Genomic DNA, 16,681 nt, shown 5'->3' with positions numbered 1-16,681 from the left:
AGATTGTAAAGATAATTAAAACAGAGAATACTAAAATGTGAATTCCCATAATATTAGTAACAGATAATATTTATTTAGTGTTAAGTGCCACATATAAACACTTTTCCTATATTTTTAATTCTTCCAATAACTCTATGAAGAATGTGTTATCATCCTATTCTATAGGTTAAAAAGTAGAGGCTAAGACATGTACTAAAGCATGTAGCTAGAAAGTAGCAGCAGAATCAGGAAATGTCAATTTGAGAGCAAAACCCTGTTATTCTTTTGCAAACAATGTGGACAAAAGGGAATCTTTTTCCAGTTATAAAATTCTCTAATTGTATTTTATTATTTCTTTAAATGATTACCATGATTTATCAATAATATTAATATGACTCACTCTGTGCTACTGAAATGTAGGTGGGAACAAAAGCCTGAAGCTATTAAAAAGAGTCCTGGAATTATAATAAACTTACTATCAGAATTATAATTATCAGAGTTAACATTTTCCTCCTCTCCAGTTGAGCTAAAGATAATATTAAGTTCTATAATTAATTGTTAACTTACATTTTTTACTAGCATAATCTTGTTTCTATAAACTGAATGTTTAATGGGAAACAGTTTTTCTGTTCCTTTACTGTCTTATTTTTCTGATTATACTGCATATTTACCCTCCATTTTGTGATATTTTCTATTCCATAAGAATATCACTTTTAAAAGTCTTAATTACCCTAACCTAGGCAAAAATAAAAATTAACAAAGCTAATTTCTATGTACTGGTTCATTTTGGTGATGCCCTCCATAAAAAGAGTGTGTTAAATCATTCTAACACTGTCTTCTTTTATTTACTAGTTGTGAATCATCACTTATTCAATTTTCTTTTGTATGTGGACTTCTGTTTGTGTCTGTTTTAACTTAATTTTTGACCAGGTTTCATTGCCATTTCAGTATCATTTTCACATTAGAAGACATTGGACATACTGAGGCCAACCTTCATTACCAATAAATCAGAGTTTCTCATTAAGAGCTAATGAGCTCTTATATTGTCCCTCTGATTATTACCCTTGTTCCATTTGAAAAGGAAAACATTTTATCTTTTTTATTCTCTTTTCCAATCCTACCTTTCAGGGAATGAGTGTTTTTAAGGAACAGCAGTGAGATGAGCTTAACACATCTTCAGCCTTGCTTCCTTTTACTCACTAGTGAAAGAAAGAGGTAGTATTATATTTTAGGTTAATAAGAGTGTTGCCTCTTAACTGATTTAGAAATAACATTGAATCCTTGTTCTGCCATTTATCTCCCATGTAATATTGCATATTTTATTAAGCCTAGCCATGCCTCAGTTTCCTTATCTCTATTTATAATCAGGGTTAGATTAGATAATGGGAGGGGAGTTTGGGGGAAAAGGGATACACCCATACATGTGGCTGAGTCACTCTGCAGTGACCTGAAACTATTACAATATTGTTAATCAGCTTGTACTCCAGTATAAAATAAAAAGTTCTTTAAAAGGATTAGATAATTAATACAAAGCACTCAGCACATTGCCTGGCACATAGTTGAGTACAGGGTAGCTATGATTGGAGGAATGAATTAGCTCCCTCAGGGAACCTGTGCCCTCACCTCTTGTAGATATCCTTCCCACCTGCCAGCTATCTAAAGCAAGAGTCTTCTCCATGAAAGAAGAAAAAAATAAGATTTTCTCCCAAATAGGTAAAGACTTATCTCAACCTTTGTTCTGGGGAGAAGTAGTGAGGCTCAGCAATACATTTGTAATTTAAAGGAAGAGTAACATGATAATATTTCATGGAAGTAGTAACGGAAAACAAAATAGCTAGACGTAATATGCTCTTTTCAACTATGAAATTAGGTTGTGGGGAAAGAAGCAACCTCATTAATTAATCAATAGATGCATTAAACAACTGTATAAATCAATTAAATAGCAATCTATAGTAATATCCTCAGAAAAATAACAGAAAATATTGAACTCACTATAAAAGAACATAATGCTATTTTTACAAAAATAATATTCAAAAAATCAACAAAAGTTCAGAAATTATTGGAAGAAAAGAAATTTTAGAGACAATAAAGCAGTGTTAGCATATGAAAACAACAACAAAAACACAATTAAAACATCTGAAGTTAAAGTCGATGGGATAACTTAGAAAGTAAAAGGAAAATGAGAACAACAAGACCAGATAAAGAATAATTTTAAGAGTTCCAGCCTCTAATGAATGTATTTGTTCCAGTTCCAGAGAGAGAGAACAGAGAAAATGAAAGAGATAGGGGTCAAAGAAATGCTAGGAGGAAAACTTTCAGGGTTTCCAGACATCCCTAATAATTAGGAACTGAAGTGAATGGAAATTGCCAAAGCCTAAGTCAGTGATCACTAATCTGTTTTCCAGTTTATAAAATTTTGTTGTTAATATCACTTCTTTTGTCATGTCTTCTGCTCTTGTAGAAGGCTTTCATATGGGTGTGAATGTTTGCCTCTTTTCCTTCTTATTTAGTTGGAATTCTCTTACCATTAAAAAAAAAAAAAAACTTCCTGGCTTAATATTAACAGTAGAGTGCTGATCCATATGGAGAAGGCAATGGCAACCCACTCCAGTACTCTTGCCTGGAAAATCCCATGGACGGAGGGGCCTGGTGGGCTGCAGTCCATGGGGTCGCTAGGAGTTGGACACAACTGAGTGACTTCGCTTTCACTTTCCACTTTCATGCATTGGAGAAGGCAATGGCAACCCACTCCAGTGTTCTTGCCTGGAGAATCCCAGGGATGGGGGAGCCTGGTGGGCTGCCATATGGGGTCGCACGGAGTCGGACACGACTGAAGCGTTTTAGCAGCAGCAGTAGCAGCAGCTGATCCATAGTAAGCACCCATCATATGCTTGCTGAACAAATGAACAATTTTGGAATATACAACATCAGAATCAGACCAAACCATATGCATTATTTACTTCTTCAAATTTACCTATTGCTAACATTATGAATTTGGACATATTGCTTATCTCTAAGCCTTAATCGCCTCATCTACAAAATGATGTTAATCATAAATGAGACATTATTTGAATATAATGAAATAGAATTCATAAATTATCTAGCATAGTGCCTGGAACCTGGTAGGTAGTTAATAAATGTTCACCGGACCCTCCCTGTTTTTTTGTACAAGCAACACATCACCATGTGTTTGAATAAGACCTTGAATTTCCACTCAGTATTTAATTCAAAGCCTGCTCATGGAACTCTAAAGATTTTCATCATATATAAACTGTGACTTTTATTGAGAAAAATACTAAATTTGTATTCTGCCTGAAATTGTTTAGTAATAAATTTCACCTATTAAAAATTGTAAAAAGAAAAGTGATAGATGTGCTCTCAAATTTGTGCCAGTTAACTGTGAAGTTTTAACAATTTGATTTCTACTTTGAAATACAAAAAGATATTGTTAACTGCTTCTAAGCTACAATCGTTTTTGTTGTTACTCAACTGTTAGTTGCTCAATCCCACGGACTGTAGCCCACAAGTCTCCTCTGCCCATGGAATTCTCCAGACAAGCATACTGGAGTGGATTGCCTTTCACTTTTCAAATCTGTATATAATTCACTACTTGCGTACAAGGACAGGATTGGACTCAGATCTTATTATTTATTCAGATTGAGAACAAGTTAAGATTTAGGGTTGGGGACCAGCTGGGGCAGAGTCCCACCAGTAGATGAATGAAGGTCTCTATTTTTTACTGAGGAAAAGGAGAAACCTGTAACTTTGTTCCACGTTAGCCAAATTCACAATTTATGGAATAATAGAGGGAAAACCACAAATAACTTGTCATTAGAGCTACTCATTTCTTTTCAATAACCTACTCTCCTCTACTTGTTTGTGTCCTTGTGAATAAATATTTAAAACTAACAAACAAGAAAAAACAAGAAAATCTTTTCTGTGTATTCTTTCTCAGTCAGAAAAATTGATTTCAGCCAAACATCAACATGAATCAACCATAGGTATACATATGTCCCCTCCCTGAAACCAACACAATTCTGTAAAGCATTTATCCTTCAATTAAAAAATAATTAAAAAAGAAAATAATTGAATTTCCCACAGCTTCCAGTAAGTTGTTTCAGTAAATATCAAATCTGAACGGAGCTATTTTTTAAAGTAACCGTGTAGGTATTTAATAATTATTAGAATAAAAACACAAAAGATACTAATTATATTCTGGTTATTTGGCTGTGCATATTTCATTGTGTTCTGAATTCTGAAATATTCCCTTTATCACAAAGAGAAATGACTGCAAGCCCATTCTAATATTCAGTGGAACTACAATAAGGAACAGACAACCTGCAACTGGAAACAAGAGATTGGAGCTCTGGAAAATAGCTTGGAATAACTATATTTAACAAATTAATGTAGCTACAGTGATATTTTTAAAGGTTTCTCTCATACATAAAAAAATAAAATAATAGCCATTTGTCCCTACCTTACAAAGGGTTGTACTTAATAACTAATGAGTTGAAATTTCCCCAGTTTCAAGTAAAGTAGTCACTGAACATAAAGGAAAAGGAGCATCGTGTAGGCCCACATTTGCTAAAAAAGTAAATTATTTTACTTATGTCGTATGAAAGACTTTCACTTTTACATTCTGCAGGAATAATCTCCGGTAAATTGCCAGAAGATGTGAAGAGTGTTAGTCGCTCAGTCATGTCTGACTCTGTGATGCCATGGACTGTAGCCTGCCAGGCTCCTCTCTCCATGCGACTCTCAGGCGATACTGGAGTGAGTAGCCATTCCCTTCTCCAGGGAATCTTCCCAACCCAGGAATCAAACCTGGCTCTCCTGCTTTGCAGGCAAATTCTTTATCGTCCAAGCCACTAAGTCCAGAGCTACCCTGAAGAATAAGATTAAAATGCTGCCATCCAAAATTATCTTTCTTAGTGTAACTTCTAAAACATTTGTATTATTGAATCAATGCTTTCACTAAGCAATACTCTTGTGTCTCCTTATTTTTCTAAATGAAAGAAGTCCTAAATATTATAGACATTCCAATGATTGCTAATTTATCAAACCATTGATTTCAAAGTGGAATTGTAGCTCAAAATTCCACTTTGTATTTAGTTGCATTGAGCAGCTTCAGCTGCATGAAACAAATTCTGGTAAATTCTCTCATTTTTATCCAGCTACAATCATATTCTAATTTTCCTTGTTATAGCTTCTTAGATACACCCTTTAAAAGTGGACATTTAATTTCCAAATACATGTAGGTTTTAAAATATCTTTGATATTAATTTCTCATTTAAATGCTTTCTTCTCTGCAAAAAAAACCAAAATAATAATAATCGCTTAGAGTTTTTTGAAAAAAAGAGTGGCATTGATACAGTACTCAGACAGATGAAGTGTGAATATAGGGTCATAAGGGATATAATATGGGATAAAGGAGAGATAGGGCTTCCCACATGACACTAGTGGTAAAGAACCCACCTGTCAATGCAGGAGACTTAAGAGATGCAGATTTGAGTCCTGGGTTGGAAAGATTCCCTGGAAGAGGGCATGGCCACCCACTCCAATATTCTTGCCTGGAGAATCCTATGGACAGAGGAGGCTGGTGAACTGTGGTCCATAGGGTCACAAAGAGTTGGACACAACTGAAGTCACTTAGCACACACCGCAAAAGAGAGACAATAAAATAAGCATGAAGAGACGCAAAAGATGGGATTGAGCCATCATCTGCTTTATAATTTTTTCCTTAGACTCATCCCAGGAAATAACACCCTTATGTTGATGGAAAGGTGAGATTCCTTTAAAAAAATTTTTTTTAATTCATTTTTAGATGGAGGATAATTGCTTTACAATGTTATATTGGTTTCTGCCATACATCAACATGAATCAGCTATAGGTATACACATGTCCCTTCCCTCTTGAACCTCCCTCCCAACTCCTACCCAAGCCCAACCCTCTAGATTGTCACAGAGCACCAGGCTGAGCTCCCTGCATCATACAGCAAATTCCCACTGGCTATCTATTTTACATATAGTAATGTATATATTTCAGTGTTACTCTCTCAGTTCATCCCACCCTCTTCTTCCCCTGCTGTGTTCACCAGTCTGTTCTCTACATCTGCCTCTCTATTGCTGCCCTACAAATAGATTCATCAGTACCATTTTTCTAGACTCCATATATATGTGTTGAAAGTGAAAGTGAAGTCGCTCAGTCATGTCCGACTTTTTGTGACCCCATGGGCAGTAGCCTGCACCAGGCTCCTCTGTCCATGGAATTTTCTAGGCAAGAGTACTGGAGTGGGTTGCCATTTCCTTCTCCAGGGAATCTTCCCAACCCAGGGATCGAACCCAGGTCTCCCGCATTGTAGACAGATACTTTACCATCTGAGCCACCAGGGAAGTTCACCATATATATGTGTTAATATAGGATATTCGTTTTTCTTTTTCTACCTATCACTCTGTATAACAGGCTCTAGGTTCATCCACTTTACTAGAACTGGCTCAAGTTTATCCCTTTAAATGGCTGAGTAATATTAATTGTATATCTGTATCACATCTTTATCCATTTATCTGTCAATGGATGTCTAGGTGGCTTGCACGTCCTGGCTATTGTAAACAGGCTGCAATGAACACTGGCATGCATGTGTTTTTTAGAATGGTCATTTTCTCAGAGTTATGCCCAGTCTTAGGATTGTTCAACAGCTTTACTGCTATGTTTTTAACCAAATCTCCATACACTACATAGTGGCTGTCTCAATTTACATTTCCACCAACAGTGCAAGAGGGTTCTCTTTGCTCCATATCCTCTCCAGCATTTATTTTTTGTAGATTTTTTGATGATAGCCAGTGTGAGGTCATACCTCATTGTAGTTTTGATTTGCATTTCTCTATGCCAAAGCCTTTGACTGTGTGGATCACAATAAACTGTGGAAAATTCTGAAAGACATGGGAATAACAGACCACCTGACCTGCCTCTTGAGAAATCTGTATGCAGGCCAGGAAGCAACAATTAGAACTGGACATGGAACAACAGACTGGTTCCAAGTAGGAAAAGGAGTACGTCAAGGCTGTATATTGTCATCCAATTTATTTAACTTATATGCAGTGTACATCATGAGAAACGCTGGGCTGGAAGAAGCACAAGCTGGAATCAAGATTGCTGGGAGAAATATCAATAACCTCAGATATGCAGATGACACCACCCTTATGGCAGAAAGTGAAGAGGAACTAAAAGCCTCTTGATGAAAGTGAAAGTGGAGAGTGAAAAAGTTGGCTTAAAGCTCAACATTCAGAAAACGAAGATCATGGCATCTGGTCCCATCACTTCATGGGAAATAGATGGGGAAACAGTGGAAAAAGTGTCAGACTTTATTTTGGGGGGCTCCAAAATCACTGCAGATGGTGATTGCAGCCATGAAATTACAAGATGCTTACTCCTTGGAAGGAAAGTTATGACCAACCTAGATAGCATATTCAAAAGCAGATACATTACTTTGCCAACGAAGGTTCGTCTAGTCAAGGCTATGGTTTTTCCAGTGGTCATGTATGGATGTAAGAGTTGGACTGTGAAGAAAGCTGGGCACTGAAGAATTGATGCTTTTGAACTGTGGTGTTGGAAAAGACTCTTGAGAGTCCCTTGGACTGCAAGGAGATCCAACCAGTCCATCCTAAAGGAGATCAGTCCTGGGTGTTCACTGGAAGGACTGATGCTGGAGCTGCTTGTATATTTTGGAGATTAATCCTTTGTCAGTTGCTTCACTTGAAATTATTTTCTCCCATTTTGAGAGCTGTCTTTTCATCTTGTTTGTGATTTCCTTTGCTGTGCAAAATCTTTTGAGTTTGATTAGATCCCACTTTTAATTTTTTGTTTTTATTTCCATTACTCTATGAGTTGAGTCACAGAGGATCTTACTGTGATTTAAGCCAAAGTGTGTTCTGCCTATGTGTTCCTCTAAGAGTTTCATAGTTTCTGGTCTTACATTTAGGTCTTTAATCCATTTTGAATTTATCTTTTTATATGGTGAAAAGAAGAGAAGTGAAAAGCAAAGGAGAAAAGGAAAGATATAAGCATCTGAATGCAGAGCTCCAAAGAATAGCAAGAAGAGATAAGAAAGCCTTCCTCAGCGATCAATGCAAAGAAATAGAGGAAAACAACAGAATGGGAAAGACTAGAGATCTCTTTAAGAAAATTAGAGATACCAAGGAAACATTTCATGCAAAGATGGGCTCGATAAAGGACAGAAATGGTATAGACCTAACAGATGCAGAAGATATTAAGAAGAGGTGGCAAGAATACACAGAAGAACTGTACAAAAAAGTTCATGACTAACATAATCACAATGGTATGATCACTGACCTAGAGCCAGACATCCTGGAATGTGAAGTCAAGTGGGCCTTAGACAGCATCACTATGAACAAAGCTAGTGGAGGTGATGGAATTCCAGTTGCTATTTCAAATCCTGAACGATGATGCTGTGAAAGTGCTGCACTCAATATGTCAGCAAATTTGGAAAACTCAGCAGTGGCCACAGGACTGGAAGAGGTCAGTTTTCATTCCAATCTCAAAGAAAGGCAATACCAAAGAATGCTCAAATGACCGCACAATTGCACTCATCTCACACGCTAGTAAAGTAATGCTCAAAATTCTCCAAGCCAGGCTTCAACAATACATGAACTGTGAACTTCGAGATGTTCAAGCTGGATTTAGAAAAGGCAGAGGAACCAGAGATCAAATTGCCAACATCCACTGGATCATTGAGAAAGCAAGAGAGTTCCAGAAAAACATCTATTTCTGGTTTATTGACTATGCCAAAGCCTTTGACTGTGTGCATCACAACAAACTGTGGAAAATTCTGAAAGAGATGGGAATACCAGACCACCTGACCTGCCTCTTGAGAAACCTATAGGCAGGTCAGGAAGCAACAGTTAGAACTGGACATGGAACAACAGACTGATTCCAAATAGGAAAAGGAGTATGTCAAGGCTGTATACTGTCACCCTGCTTATTTAAATTATATGCAGAGTACATCATGAGAAATGCTGGGCTGGAGGAAGCACAAGCTGGAATCAAGATTGCCGGGAGAAATCTCAATAACCTCAGATATGCAGATGACACCACCCTTATGGCAGAGAGTGAAGAAGAACTAAAGAGCCTCTTGATGAAAGTGAGAAAGGAGAGTGAAAAGGTTGGCTTAAAGCTCAATATTCAGAAAATAAAGATCATGGCATTTGGTCCCATCATGGCAAATAGATGGGGAAACAATAGAAACAGTGTGAGACTTTATTTTTTGGGGCTCCAAAATCACTGCAGATGGTGACTGCAGCCATGAAATTAAAAGAAGCTTACTCCTTGGAAGGAAAGGTATGACCAACCTAGATAGCATATTGAAAAGCAGAGACATTACTTTGCCAACAAAGGTCCATCTAGTCAAGGCTATGGTTTTTCCTGTGGTCCTGTGTGATGTGAGAGTTGGACTGTGAAGAAAGCTGAGTGCTGAAGAATTGATGCTTTTGAAGTGTGGTGTTGGAGAAGACTCTTGAGAATCCCTTGGATTGCACGGAGATCCAACCAGTCCATTCTAACAGAGATCAGCCCTGGGTGTTCTTTGGAAGGAATAATGCTAAAGCTGAAACTCCAATACTTTGGCCACCTCATGAGAAGAGTTGACTTATTGGAAAAGACTCTGATGCTGGGAGGGATTTGGGGCAGGAGGAAAAGGGGAAGACAGAGGATGAGATGGCTGGATGGCATCACCGACTCAATGGATGTGAGTTTGAGTGAACTCCGGGAGTTGGTGATGGATAGGGAGGCCTGGCGTGCTGCAATTCATGGGGTCGCAAAGAGTTGGACACAACTGAGTGACTGAACTGAACTGATGGTGTTGGGAAGTGTTCTGATTTCATTCTTTACATGTAGCTGTCCAGTTTTTCCAGCACCATTTATCAAAGAGACTATCTTTTCTCCATTGTATATTCTTGCCTTCTTTGTCAAAGATAAGGTGCTCATAGATACATGGGTTTATCTCTGGGCTTTCTATCATGTTCCATTGGTCTATATTTCTGTTTTTGTGCCAATACCATACTGTCTTGATAATTAGCTTTGTAGTATAGACTGAAGTCATGAAGATTGATTCCTGTAGCTCCATTCTTCTTTCTTAAGATTGTTTTGGCTATTAGAGGATTTTTGTATGGCCATACAAATTGTGAAATTTTTTGTTCTAGTTCTGTGAAAAATACCATTGATAGTTTGATAGGAACAATATTGAACTTGTAGACTCTATTGGATAGTATAGTCATTTTCACAATATTGATTGTTCCAATCCAGGACATAGTATATCTCTCCATCTATTTATGTCATCTTTTTGATTTCTTTCATCAATGTCTTATAGTTTTCTGTATACAGCCCTTTGATTTCCTTGGTAGTTATATTCCTAGGTACCTTATTCTTTTTGCTGCAATGGTGAATAGGGTTGATTTTTAATTTCTATTTCTGATGGAAGATGAGATTCTTGATGTGTTTCTCTGCCTGCTTCCAGTTCTGACTTGTAGGAAAAAAGAACACATTTATCTTGTTCAATTCAGTTCAGTTGCTCAGTTGTGTCCAATTCTTTGTGACCTCATGGACTGCAGCATGCCAGGCTTCCCTGTCCATCACCAACTCCCGGAACTTGCTCAAACTCATGTCCATCAAGTCGGTGATGCCATCCAACCATCTCAGCCTCTGTCATCCGCTTCTCCTCCTGCCTTCAATCTTCCCCAGTATCAGGTTCTTTTCCAAAGAGTCAGTTCTTCACATCAGGTGGTCAAATTATTGAAATTTCAGCTTCAGCATCAGTCCATCTAATAAATATTCAGGACTGATTTCCTTTAGGATTGACTGGCTTGATCTCCTTGCAATCCAAGGGACTCTCAAGAGTCTTCTCCAATACTACAGTTTAAAAGCATCAGTTCTTCGGTGCTCAGCTTTCTTTATTGTCCAACTCTCACATCCATACATTTATCTTGAAATGGATTTTAAAAAGCAGGTGACAGTACTGTTAGAAACTCAGTCATGGTGGATGGTGGTTAGCAGACTTTCCTAATGAGCAGACTACATCAAGGGAGCAAGCCATTGTCATGTAGGTTCCATAAATCTGTTTTATATATCCAATTCAAATTTGACTTGGTATAACAATTTCAGTAGTTGTGGTTACATATCCATTACTATGTACTTTTAATGTACATTATCTCATTTAACTCACAGCAGCAAAAATTAGCATGTGAGTCTCAGTTAACCCTTAAAGGAGCTCTGTGGGCAGGTACTGTATTTTCCCTCTGATTTTAATAGGCAGGGAAACTCAGCCTAACCACTAATAATACTCCCCCAAGGTTATATAGCTAATAAATGTGAGTATTGAAGCCCAGGTATGTCTGTTTCAAAATCCTGCACTTTCAAAATCCTTATTCTAAGTATATTTTATCTTCTGAAAGAAAACTATGATAATGCAAAATACTTAGTCTATTATCAATATTTTGAGAAGAATGTTTTCATAATGAAGTCTATGACATGTTAGTATAGATTTCCAAAAGAGTATGTAAAATCTTTTCTTAAAATGTGAGAAAATTGGCTGGGTGATCAATATTAATTATAGTAGCTAACATTAATGAATATCAATTATGTTCCAGACACTGTGCAAAGCATTTTGCATACAACTATATGAGGTAGATGATTTTTATTTCCATTTTATCAATTAAGAAACAGGCTTAGAAAAGTCGAATATTCCTTCAATAAACATTGGATGCAGAGTTTAAACCTGATCTATTTTGAAATGAAAGCCACTCTTTTTCCATTATGCTATAGTACCACCAAAATGTATAGACTATTCAAAATCACCTGCACAGGACATCTTTGAAGAAAACTTGAATTAATCAGAGCTTCAAATTATTCTGGAATAGGAGGAGACTCAGTATTGTAAGGATGCCAATTCTCCCTAAATTAAACTCTAAACTTAATGAAATTGCAATCAATATTCCAACTGGAGGGCAGAAATAGGTCAAAGAGGTGATAGCTATAGGGGAGCAGTTTTCAACTCACTATAAGAAAGCATCTTCTATGAGTTAGAATTATCCAGAAATGGAACAGAATGTAAAATAGTCAACCTTCTGTCACCAAAAGGATCCAATGGAGAATAAATTGACAACCTGTTGAGGGATGTTCAAATAGCAGTAGAAAACTATAATTTTCTGACAGTCTGTTTCTTAGGCACAGTACTATCCACTTTTACCTTTAATTGCATTCAGTTTTAATACTTACTTTATTATTTATTTATTTTTTTAATTTAAATTTATTTATTTAATTAGAGGCTAATTACTTTACAATATTGTATTGGTTTTGCCATACATCAACATGAATCCGCCACGGGTGTACACGTGTTCCCAATCCTGAACCCCCCTCCCACCTTCCTCCCCATACCATCCCTCTGGGTCATCCCAGTGTACCAGCCCCAAGCATCCTGTATCCTGCATCGAACCTGGACTGGTGATTTGTTTATTATACGATATTATACATGTTTCAATGCCGTTCTCCCAAATCATTGCCCACCCCCAACAGAGTCCAAAAGACTGTTCTAAACATCTGTGTCTCTTTTGCTGTCTCGCATACAGGGTTATCATTACCATCTTTCTAAATTCCATATATATGCGTTAGTATACTGTATTGGTGTTTTTCTTTCTGGCTTACTTTACTCTGTATAATTGGCTCCAGTTTCATCCACTTCATTAGAACTGATTCAAATGTATTCTTTTTAATGGCTGAGTAATACTCCATTGTGTATATGTACCACAGCTTTCTTATCCATTCATCTGCTGATGGACATCTAGGAGCTTCCATGTCCTGGCTATTATAAACAGTGCTGCGATGAACACTGGGGTACACGTGTCTCTTTCAATTCTGGTTTCCTCGATATGAATGCCAAGCAGTGGGATTACTGGATCATAAAGCAGTTCTATTTCCAGTTTTTTAAGGAATCTCCACACTGTTCTCCATAGTGGCTGCACTAGTTTGCATTCCCACCAACAGTGTAAGAGGGTTCTCTTTTCTCCACATCCTCTCCAGCATTTATTGCTTGTAGACTTTTGGATCGCAGCCATTCTGACTGGCGTGAAATGGTACCTCATAGTGGTTTTGATTTGCATTTCTCTGATAATGAGTGATGTTGAGCATCTTTTCATGTGTTTGTTAGCCATCTGTATGTCTTCTTTGGAGAAATGTCTGTTTAGTTCTTTGGCCCATTTTTTGATTGGGTCGTTTATTTTTCTGGAGTTGAGCTGTAGGAGTTGCTTGTATATTTTTGAGATTAGTTGTTTGTCAGTTACTTCATTTGCTATTATTTTCTCCCATTCTGAAGGCTGTCTTTTCACCTTGATTATAGTTTCTTTTGTTGTGCAGAAGCTTTTAATTTTAATTAGATCGCATTTGTTTATTTTTGCTTTTATTTCCAATATTCTGGGAGGATAATAGGCATGCAAAATGGTTGATAGTGGGTAAGAACATAGATTGGGTCATCACATGGAGCTGAGCTTGAATCTCATGTCTGCCCTTTATCAGCTGCACACCTGAGAGAAATGTCCCTAACTACCTAGATGTCACTTTGTTAACTTGCAAAATGGTCATAGTAAGAGTCACCTCACTGTGTTCTTATAGGATTAAATATAATATTAGAAGGGCATTAGAATATTACCAGATACATGTCAAGTTTTAGCAAGTAGGAATTATTATTATTGATAGGGAGAAACTGAATCTCACATGAATTAAGTCATAAGCACATATTCAGTTGAACTAGATAATCTTTAATACATTAACTTTGAGATCCTATGAATTTTTAGATTTGTAATTAACTTGTCCCATTCTTACAATTTTGCAAAAACATGATATAAAGAAATTAAAAAGATGCTGTGTAAAATTCATACATTACCTAATTAAACTTTAGCAGCTAATTTAATGGTGCATGTTTAAATTAACTAATTTAACATTTTAATATCTAGTTAAGGAAAGGAAACAAAAAAGATAAGGAATAAGGAATTTAAAGCCAGGCAACTCATTAGGCGATTGACCTATTTAAGATATATTTCCTAAGGGAATGGTGAAATATATATATTTTAGGGTTAGAAGAAATACCAGTATTTAAATACCAATGCTTCAGATGAATTTTAACACAGTTGCTGTTTCTTCTTTGACTCTTGGTAGGATGAATAGAAATCTCAGAAATTTCTGTGAATTCTTTCCAGGAGACAAATCACTCTTCTACTCGGAATGCTTCAGAATCAGGGTTGCTAGAAGGTAGATAAACGTGGTCTGAAGCGATTAGTTTTAACTACACTGTGAAACAAGCAATATTCAATATCTTAAAACCAAGTTGAGATGCACCAGTGGCAGACCTTTCTGGGACCCTACTGTTTATTGAGTGTTATTAAACTTTCATTTTCTATGTGTTTTCTCTAATGAACCTGGGTATATGTATGGTTTATGTAACATGGATTGAAATTGATATATAACCTGAGAGACTGGTAGGCTGAGTGAGAGAGGGTAATATAACCTGTCTTCATTCAATAAGAAGGAAATAAGGGAAAGATATAACAGCTAAATTGCCTGGAGTGGGAGTTATAGCTAGAGGACCAGACTGTGACAATTTTCCTGGCATGGACAATTTTCTGGGCAAAGCTCAACAAAGAACAGGCATGACAAGGACAGAGGCCAAGTAGAATCACAATTTAAATTCTGACAACTGTGAAGGACAAACTCGATGGTTGGTGGATTGTAACTAGCAACTGATAACCAAATAAAAGATTTTCTAAATTAGAGCAACTATAGCAGTGATTTTCCAACAGCTAATTCTTAAAAAAAAGTTTTATTGATATACAATTGGCATAAAATAAACCACAATTTAAAATGTAAAATCTGATAAATTTTGAAATATGTAAATACACCCATGAAACCATCTCTACAATCAAGATAGGAACCATATCTACCACCCTTGGAGGTTTCCTTCTTCTTCTTTTTTTTTTTTTTAATTTAATTTTATTTTTAAACTTTACAATACTGTATTAGTTTTGCCAAATATTGAAATGAATCCACCACAGGTATACCCGCGTTCCCCATCCTGAACCCTCCTCCCTCCTCCCTCCCTTACCCTCCCTCTGGGTCGTCCCAGTGCACCAGCCCCAAGCATCCAGTACCGTGCATTGAACCTGGACTGGCGACTCGTTTCATACATGATATTATACACGTTTCAGTGCTATTCTCCCAAATCTCCCCACCCTCTCCCTCTCCCACAGAGTCCATAAGACTGATCTATACATTGGTGTCTCTTTTGCTGTCTCGTACACAGGGTTATTGTTACCATCTTTCTAAATTCCATATATATGTGTTAGGATACTGTATTGGTGTTTTTCTTTCTGGCTTACTTCACTCTGTATAATAGGTTCCAGTTTTATCCATCTCATTAGAACTGATTCAAATGTATTCTTTTTAATGGCTGAGTAATACTGTATTGTGTATATGTACCATAGCTTTCTTATCCATTCATCTGCTGATGGGCATCTAGGTTGCTTCCATGTCCTGGCTATTATAAACAGTGCTGCGATGAACATTGGGGTACACGTGTCTCTTTCCCTTCTGGTTTCCTCAGTGTGTATGCCCAACAGTGGGATTGCTGGATCATAAGGCAGTTCTATTTCCAGTTTTTTAAGGAATCTCCACACTGTTCTCCATAGTGGCTGCACTAGTTTGCATTCCCACCAACAGTGTAAGAGAGTTCCCTTTTCTCCACACCCTCTCCAGCATTTGTTGCTTGTAGACTTTTGGATTGCAGTCATTCTGAATGGCGTGAAATGGTACCTCATAGTGGTTTTGATTTGCATTTCTCTGATAATGAGTGATGTTGAGCATCTTTTCATGTGTTTGTTAGCCATCTGTATGTCTTCTTTGGAGAAATGTCTATTTAGTTCTTTGGCCCATTTTTTGATTGGGTCATTTATTTTTCTGGAGTTGAGCTGTAGGAGTTGCTTGTATATTTTTGAGATTAGTTGTTTGTCAGTTACTTCATTTGCTATTATTTTCTCCCATTCTGAAGGCTGCCTTTTCACCTTGCTAATAGTTTCCTTTGTTGTGCAGAAGCTTTTAAGTTTAATTAGGTCCCATTTGTTTATTTTTGCTTTTATTTCCAATATTCTGGGAGGTGGGTCATAGAGGATCCTGCTGTTATGTATGTCGGAGAGTGTTTTGCCTATGTTCTCCTCTAGGAGTTTTATAGTTTCTGGTCTTACGTTGAGATCTTTAATCCATTTTGAGTTTATTTTTGTGTAAGGTGTTAGAAAGTGTTCTAGTTTCATTCTTTTACAAGTGGTTGACCAGTTTTCCCAGCACCACTTGTTAAAGAGATTGTCTTTAATCCATTGTATATTCTTGCCTCCTTTGTCAAAGATAAGGTGTCCATATGTGCATGGATTTATCTCTGGGCTTTCTATTTTGTTCCATCGATCAATATTTCTGTCTTTGTGCCAGTACCATACTGTCTTGATAACTATGGCTTTGTAATAGAGTCTGAAGTCAGGTAGGTTGATTACTCCAGTTCCATTCTTCTTTCTCAAGATAGCTTTGGCTATTCGAGGTTTTTTGTATTTCCATACAAATTGTGAAATTATTTGTTCTAGCTCTGTGAAGAATACCGTTG

This window comes from Bos indicus x Bos taurus, chromosome 2 (genome assembly GCF_003369695.1).
Source record: "Bos indicus x Bos taurus breed Angus x Brahman F1 hybrid chromosome 2, Bos_hybrid_MaternalHap_v2.0, whole genome shotgun sequence".
Taxonomy (NCBI): Eukaryota; Metazoa; Chordata; class Mammalia; order Artiodactyla; family Bovidae; genus Bos; species Bos indicus x Bos taurus.
This window is presented reverse-complemented; position numbering follows the sequence as displayed.